The sequence below is a fragment of the Lytechinus pictus genome, unplaced genomic scaffold (assembly GCF_037042905.1).
Source record: "Lytechinus pictus isolate F3 Inbred unplaced genomic scaffold, Lp3.0 scaffold_37, whole genome shotgun sequence".
NCBI classification, from domain to species: Eukaryota; Metazoa; Echinodermata; class Echinoidea; order Temnopleuroida; family Toxopneustidae; genus Lytechinus; species Lytechinus pictus.
In genome coordinates this window covers 485,599-494,310 of record NW_026974157.1, presented here as the reverse complement: position 1 = coordinate 494,310, position 8,712 = coordinate 485,599, and the positions used below count along the sequence as shown (strand labels likewise).

At 33.9% G+C, this 8,712-nt stretch overlaps 1 long non-coding RNA gene across 1 annotated transcript; it reads left to right on the top strand.

Annotated features, from left to right (window-relative positions):
- Window positions 1-371: 371 nt before the first annotated feature.
- LOC135158116 (uncharacterized) lies at window positions 372-5,955 on the top strand. The gene is made up of 3 exons (XR_010296898.1): window positions 372-468; window positions 5,184-5,240; window positions 5,912-5,955. It is a non-coding gene; the product is annotated as an uncharacterized LOC135158116 (long non-coding RNA).
- The last annotated feature ends 2,757 nt before the right edge of the window (window positions 5,956-8,712 follow it).

The following is an 8,712-nucleotide window of genomic DNA, read 5'->3' as shown; positions in this document are numbered from 1 at the left end:
TAAGACTGTTGCAAGACCAATCGCAACGGCTTACAACATTGCACTACCGTTTCATTCGCATGTATGCGACCGATCCACTCGCAATCCCTCGTGCAACACTCGCATGTGATCGCACGAGCACAATAAGAGTATATGCGACTTACTCGTGCAACGGGGTTTACTGGTTGTTTTTGTTGTACGACAGCTGTTGCAACTGTGAAAGCCTCTGTGCGATCTTATGAGATGACTAGCGATTGATGCCTGTTGCAGCCTGTCGCACGACCAAAAGGTCGCAAATGGTCGTACGTCAATTGTGAAAGGGGCTTTACTGAGCGCCATTTTGATCGCGAAGTGAAACATTAAATGGAATTGACGAGGTTTCTGTCTGGTAAGACGCTTTTATAGTGCCATTTCCTGGCCTTGCCACTGTTCTGCTATGGTTACATTTCCGAGTGAAGACTGTAATAGTTTTGCTGCCAATCAACTTGGGTAAGAGGACAACATTTACTATATATTGCGCTGACTTTTAACAGATTTATATAACACGGAAATCAATAAAATGCATATGTCCCAAAGTTGCCTATTCAAATTAAACTGTCAGTTTTCATACATTTCAGTTTTGCAGAGTGGGGCAGGCCATTAAGCTGCAATTTAAACATTGCTTTCCTTTAGAAAGCAAAGAAGATCATGGTGATATAGGTGTCCATAATTGAGGGATGTTTGACATATAATAATTCAAAAGACTCAATGTTTTATGAAAACTTTGTATGATTTAATGATTCAATCTTGAAGATATGAATAGTGTAAGGGTTAGCTAATGCTACGGTCACATTTCCCCTACGGGGAATCGAAAACAGCCGTTTTATTCATTTTCATTCAAACTCTCTATGGCAGAGCAAAAACCTACAATGATGAGACCAAAACAACTTGTCTGTCTTGTCACGGATACTGTTCCAGGACTTCCTGTAAAATGACAAAATCTGATATGCGAGAGGTCAGAGAATAACATACATGAAAATGAACAATGACTGAGAACTATTGTATTTAATCTAGAAGCGGAGCTGCTGCGGCTGCTCTTAGAGAGAACTCAGAGGTCTTGCCTCTTCGATTCCTACGCTTCAAGTGACAACTATCAATTCTTACTAGGGTTCCTCCCATATAAGAATTCCAATTTAAACCAAATCTACTTAAATGTTGCATTCACCTGCTTATAACAAAACCCTTACAAGAAAACTTTTTTAACCATCCTAGCATTGAATAGGGGTAAGAATTAAGAATTTGCAAGAGAGCCTAAGCTGCCTAACACCAAGTAATGCAAGGTATGAAACATGTACACAAATAAAAACGTGCTAATATCCAACTGCACTGCATAACTCTGGACAAAAGGTCACTGGCATAGTTAGACATGACTTGTAACACAAATCACTTAAGGTAAAAAAAATGTTGGAATGGCTGTTTTCGCCTCGCCGTACGGCCGCCGTACAGCAAATTTGACCGAGGTATTAGCCTTAAATTGTTGTGTTCACTCTAAACTTACAGTCAGACCGCAGGTCCCTATGCTAATGAGCAAAAAGGCCAGATTCATCCAAATCATCTCGTGGCTGAATCCTCCTCCTTGCAAAATCTCGTAATTCGTGAGATTTTCTTTCTCTAAGAATTTACCTGTTTTAACCTCAAGTTAAATGAAATATTATTACACGATCAGATAGAGTAAAAGTTACTCTTTCATATTGGTAATTTACTTTGTATACAATATTTTGTTAAATAAGTAAATTTTTGGCCTGAAAATGTGCCTAAAAACTGAATTTTCTTCCTCTGTTTTCTTTTGCAAATTGTGCAAAACTTTTTATTTTGAGCCTCAATGATATCTATATCACCATAAAGCTAAACTTCTGTACTTTCTCACAATGCCACTTTTGATATGCGGCACCTTTTAATCGGGTCAAGATCACACTTTTCCCACCAAGGTACAAGACGAGATTTCTGAAATGTTGTACTTGCATGAAATCCAGAGTTCTGATTGGCTGGATAAGGTTCACAGAACAACAGGCGCGGGGTATTTGAGGAGATTACCACATGGGAAGTGTGACCTTCCCACGAACCCAGTCACTGAAACCGTTGGAATTTGCCATTGTGTGGTCTCTTTGACCAATCAGAGTGCAGTATTCTTGTTTTCAAGCTGCTTTATGTACTCGGCAAATGAAAAGTGTGATCTTGACCCGATTAAACCAATTATTATTTTGAAACCTATATCATTTCAGAGCATACATATTCAGCTTTATCATGATATAAAAATCATTTGGGCTCAAACAAAAATAAAGTGTGAAATTAGCAGCTTTTGTCAGGTGAAAATATTTATTTTGTAGCATATTTTAGATCAACATTTTAACCTATATTACAAAATCTTTGAATAAATCCAAACACATGACCTAAAAGAATGATTCTCCTTCTTTACGATGGTACCAAATTCATGAAATTCGATGCACAATTAGAACAGCAATGACCGAATGAAAAGAGGTGTTTTGGTCCGCATCAAGCTCATTAAATATGCAAAACATCTCAAGTCATGAATATCACTTGGATGAAAGAAGCCACTTTCTTGGGACCTGCAGTCTGACTGGTAAGGACATGGAACACCCCAACACCACATAAATCGAAAAGAATTAGATCGAAGTACAGTTCATAGATCATAGATCACTTTGCTGTTGGTAATTCGTCATAATTATGTTAAAGGTAAATTCCAGTTCTGGTAACGATCTCAAAATGACTTTTTACAGAATCTAATATAATGACAACCCAAGTGTCTGTTTGTATGAATAAAAAATATGTGCCAAAGGATTCTGGAAGAAATTGTGTAATTGCTGAGAAATAAGCAAAATAAGCGCAGATTCGGTCACTTCCGTCGGGTCTTTATTCCAGCAATAATAATACACTGTCCCACGTGTGCCTATCTGTGTTGGCGATCTTCGGTGTGATCGTATTTCAGCTTAGATTTTATGATTTCACAAAGTTCAGTTTATTTAACTGTACCAGATCTAGATCTACGATGATATAGTCATACTTAATCTTGGTTTTACAGACTTTCTCACGAAATTAGTGTTTTACTGCAACTACTGTAATTTAGCTTCAACTCTGCCTAGGGACATCGTAAAAATTCCTTTCCTCTTTAACGTTGAAGACATTTTCTTGTAGATAACCACATATATTTGGTATGATATTAGAACCTCGTATCTCAAATTTGAAGAAAAAAAAATAAAGCTCACAAACTTCTGTTTTAGAGTTCTAAAGATAGTTGCCTTTATTAGTAGTATACTTCTTTTTATATACATTTATATACTTATATATCTTTGTAATCAATTGGAAATCTGTGAAAACTGAGTGGTAATAGTTTATTGATATATTGCTTCTACACAAAGTGAAAAACTGTCAAAAGGTTCTTGCTTCGTAGTCTGCTGACGGAAGGATTTTCGCCTTGCTCCCAGCCAGTGGCGGAAAAACAATAAAGCGTCTCATCACACATGAAGGAGACTTGGACAATGTTTGATCAGTTTGAAAATGAACTCAGTTGTACTTTGTTATGTATGAAACATTGTACTCTTTGAACTTTGATTAATCAAATTTGAAATGTACCCAACAATTGCAAAAATTACAAAATAGAGCTTGCAAAATAATACTAAAAATTAATCCGTATAAATATATATCAAACCATACTGTTCATCAACTCTTAAACTGGGAGTCATTAAAATCAAGGCGTATAAAGCATACTCTTTCAATGGTGTATAAGAGTCTGAATAGTCTTAGTGCGCCTTACTTGAATAATATATTACAGTTTTCTACTCATAAATATTCTCTACGTTCTAATAAATATCTTTCCCTAAACCACGGACTGAATACTGTATAAGAATGTTTTCATACAGGGGTACGACATATTTTAATGAATTGCCACGTGATGCTAAATGTTCTGTTTCTTATAGTTCATTTAAAAACGTAGTTAATAACCACATCTTAAATTGGGTCTGAGTGTACATTATTCTCTGTTACTCAATTCCTATGCATTGAAATGTAGGGTGTGTTAACGTAAGAAGGGGGGGGGGGGGTGGGGCTAGATGTTATGACCGATTAGTTTTATTTCTTACTGTTTTGGTATGTTATTTTTATATTGTGTATTATTTATTTTTGTGTAATTTTCTTTTATGCTATATGAGGACCCATCGGTAGACCAGCAGCACCATTATTGATGCTGCTGAGTAGGGCCATCCTCCCGTTTTCTATTTATCAATTCATATGTATCATTTTATATGTATTGTTATCTGTTTTTAATGGAAATAAATTCAATTCAATTCAATTATGATACATTGTTATAGACTTTAAAAACGCTGAGTAAAGCTTTACTCAATATTGGGTAGAAAGAGAAGAAGCATGTTTGATGGGTATTTCTTTTTATTTTACCCCATATTGTGCTATTTTAACGCAACATTAGGTAAAATTTACTAAATATATTTTTACGCAACCAACATGCATTTTTCCATTTTACCCAATACTGGGTAAACCATTTTTTTTAGAGTGTAATTATTTGATGTTATCATTGTATATATTACGTATAAAAAATGTTAATGTCAAGTGAAAAAATTGAATTACTGAATTCAAATCCACATTTGTACAGTCATGTACATGAAATATGAGACCGCCTCAAACTAAATAATGTTTCGACAACAATTTCTGAGCCCTTTCAACATACATCAAAAAGATGTCCAGGATGTAAAATTAAGGGAATTAAAAAAAAAATCATACACTACACTTCTATTTCCATTTTTTATGCAGAACACTAATTGCATAGCAGAGATGGCCGACGATCGAACATAGGATCTTACGTTGCTATATAAGGCATAAAGATATTAATATTACTGCAATATCGTGTATCAACCCCCTTGGTTCAAACAAAGAACATTTTGACTTTAGGATACAAAGCGTCAAAATAATATCAATAAAAAACGTATGAAGTAATCGAATTTGGGGGTTATGGATTTAGCTTGTGTTCAGACTGATATTTTTACTGTCCCCGCATGTGGAGGATAACAGTACAAATGTAAATAAAGATGTTTAGCGCTTCGATAAGTCATTACAGATTTTCGTTAGCCCTTCCTTGCTGCGTAAGATATATAACGCATATCTTAATTTCTTATATTATTTTAATTCATTTTCAGTTGGAAGGGGTAACGATATTCGACAAGCCATCGAGTCAAGTGATAGGTCCATCAAAGGTATGTGTGTAAATACAATTTCAACCATGTATTATTTGCCATCAAGAAAAAATAAAGATGTGGGTAGGACGAATCCCTAAGAGTAAAAATCCAGTTTATGCTAATGCAGGTGTATCTTAATAGGCAAATAGTGCATGAGTATGAACCAAAAATTAGTTTTATTAACTCATTATGTTATACATAATATTCATTTGTATCTGTAGTTTATTATGACAACAATCATTTATCATGTATCGTGCTTGAATGAAAAGATTACATGATAATATGGTTTTTGTAAATACCAATTTGGTTTCATCATGGCCATAGCAACTAGAAATTTTGAAATATTTAATTATGTAACAAAATAAACAACACAGGATGTTCTGCATATACATTTGACAATTATAAGTGAGATATGAGACAATCATGCTTATGTTCAGACTGATTAATGGTAGTAATATACTGTATAGGCCACGCCTAGACACCAAGATAAATTGCATAGGAACTAGTGTAGGGTTCCAATCAACGGTAACTACCATGGCAACTAACAATATACATTATCCAATCAAAATCCAGCATCACATTAAAGTTATGGGATGTAACATATCGTAGTAGTAACTTTTTATGCAGGGGCCCAAGGTATTGTTAGTACTTCATTAACATCAATGATATGTAAAATATTTTATTTTCAGGTTAAAGAGACGATGGGACAAAGGAAATCAGTTCATCAACAGGTTTGTGTTTGTTAATTTCTTTATATCATTTCAATCACAGAATGTGTGTATTCTTTCATATAGACCTGTGATGACATGACATGTCACAGGTTGGGTTAGAACTTGCATATGGTTGGATCACCAGCACCATTCATGCAGGAGCTGTAAACCAGACTATACATTTAAATAAGGAAAATATATGATTTATGATTTTATTCATTTTATTCATTTTCCGTTCACAAAGAACAACAAAATCAAACTAACAATACATAGTCATATTTAAAGTACAATATCAATCGGAATAAAGCATTAGAATTAGAAGGTATAAACAATGAGAACTAATGCGAACTAAAGTAACTTTGACTAATAACTATACAAATCAGAACGGAGGGGCTTGCCAAGAAAAGCAAAGCTTGTATGGGAGGCAAGCCCCTGAAAGTTAGTTTCAATACATAAAGGCAACATTACAAAACTATAGTATAAAATAGTGACGGAAGACAGTTTAAAAGGAGGCTATACAAAATATCGAAGGTAACAACGAAATAGTGACACAAATTAGAATAAATGATCATAGTAATAATAGAAAAAAAAAAATAATATGGTTACAATAATTGTGATAATGAGTGAGAAACAGAGAGGCAAATGAAGGGAGAGAGGAGGGGTGCAGGTACAATTGGAGGTGCGGAGAGGAGCATGACAGGATGCGGTAATAGGTCGGTAGGCAAGTTGTATCCTGGGAGTTTTAGTTATATGGTAGATTGACTTGTTTGTGTAAAGTATTGGCAAATTAGCATCTTTTTAAAGGTTATGTTTAAAAATAGTGATGTTTTGGCCTTAGGGGATTCCTTTAAGTCGAAGCACACTATTTGATTAATTTATATTGAAGTACTAAATATAAAGAAACCATACACGTTCTACCAGATACAGAATGAAATCTTCATATGAGGTATTTCTTGATTTGATTCTTGATATCGAAGATACATTTCTAAAATAAAGACCTCTTTTTTAAATGCGCATTCTTCATAATTATTAAAAGAATTTTCGACATCAGTAAACATGATTACATGACAGGAATGTTTTTTATACCTACATCAGTATTTCATTGACTAAAACGTACCGGGTGTGACAACCCCTTTATGACTAGATGCAATGAATAATATCATTCATTCTGATTGGTTAACAGTAAATTTCTTAAATAAATTGTGCATTTGTTATTAATGTAAGTCTTTATGAATTGGGAACCAGAATATAATTATGTGACAAAGTGTGCAATATTGCTTTCCTGTACATCTATTTCATAGTTCTTAAAGGGCCCCATTTTTAATTTCCATTCTTTACTGATGATGCTGCCGTTTGACAGTGCACCGTGTATGTTAAGGCTATCAAAGGGATGCTCTGGTCTGAAATTAATATGATTGGAAACGATAAAAAAAAATAAGACAAACAAAACACTGTAAATTTTAGCAAAATCCGATAATGTATAACAAAGTTATGGCATTTTAAAAGATTTGTATTTTTGTGAAACAGTCTTAGGCATGTCTTCATGAATGTTCAATGAACGAACTAATAACGTAATATCCCCACTTATTCTTTTTGTATAAATTTTCATTGTAATTAGGCTTATTCAAATTCTTACCTTCAAGAACTAACAAAATTGGAACGACAACTTATTTAGTGCATTAGATATTCATTGCTGCAACTTATTTTATTACAAGGGATATATATTCACATACGTATGAAAAAATTAAACAATTAGGATGTTATGTAATAACATAAGAAAAGGGAAAGTGGGGATGTGACATCAGCCCACCTAATGAATATTCATGACGACGTGTATGTAACTTTCCATTATACATTGCTGAATTTCGTTATTTATTTTATTTTGATGAATTTTGTCAGCATTTTTGCTCAGTGAATTGTACTGTGTGAATTTTGCTCAGTGAATTTATTTAGATATAAATATTTTCACCCCGGAGTAACCCCTTTAACTGCCTGTCAGCTCTGGTGAGCGTTTCATGAAAGGATTTGTCGGGTGTTTTATCACACAAGTACCATATTATCCAACCCGACAGTTGGCATAGGAACAGTACTTCTCAGCCAATCAGAATCAAGGTAAGATGTCAGATCTGACTACTTGTCGGACAAAAAATGTTGATGAAACGCTCCCTATGCATATCCTCTAGGAAGAAGATCTTGAGCTTATCAATGAGTATCTAATGCACTAAATAAGTTGTCATTCCAATTTTGTTCAAAGTTAGGACTCAGCAAGTTAAAAAAACCTTAAAACTTATTTAAAAATCTACGTCACATATTGGAATGTGGATATGAGTTGTCCTGGGCATCTAGGGATTCAATTCATTATTTTTTCAATCAATTTGAAATTGAGAGTTTTGGGTTGAAGAGGCCCTTTCATCCCCCATGATATGTAATGTTTGAAACAAGAACATTATATTTAAAGAGATATATTCAAAATGAGAATGAGCTGTATCATGATAAGAATTCAAATCAGTTTTAGTTTCACAATATCGATTGAAATCGATTTTGATATTAGTGGATATAAATGTATTGATCATATCTTATATTTTCTTTTGCATGAATTGGATATGTATAATTATCACAGTTCAAAATTTATGATAGTTATACTATACCCTACTTTTGCAAAAAGGCAGCAAGTAACCACAGTGTAATTTTATGTATCATAAGAACATTTATTTGTCATTTACTTAGACACCAACTATCAAGACTAGTTGACCAGCCATACAAATAAGGTTACGGTTTAT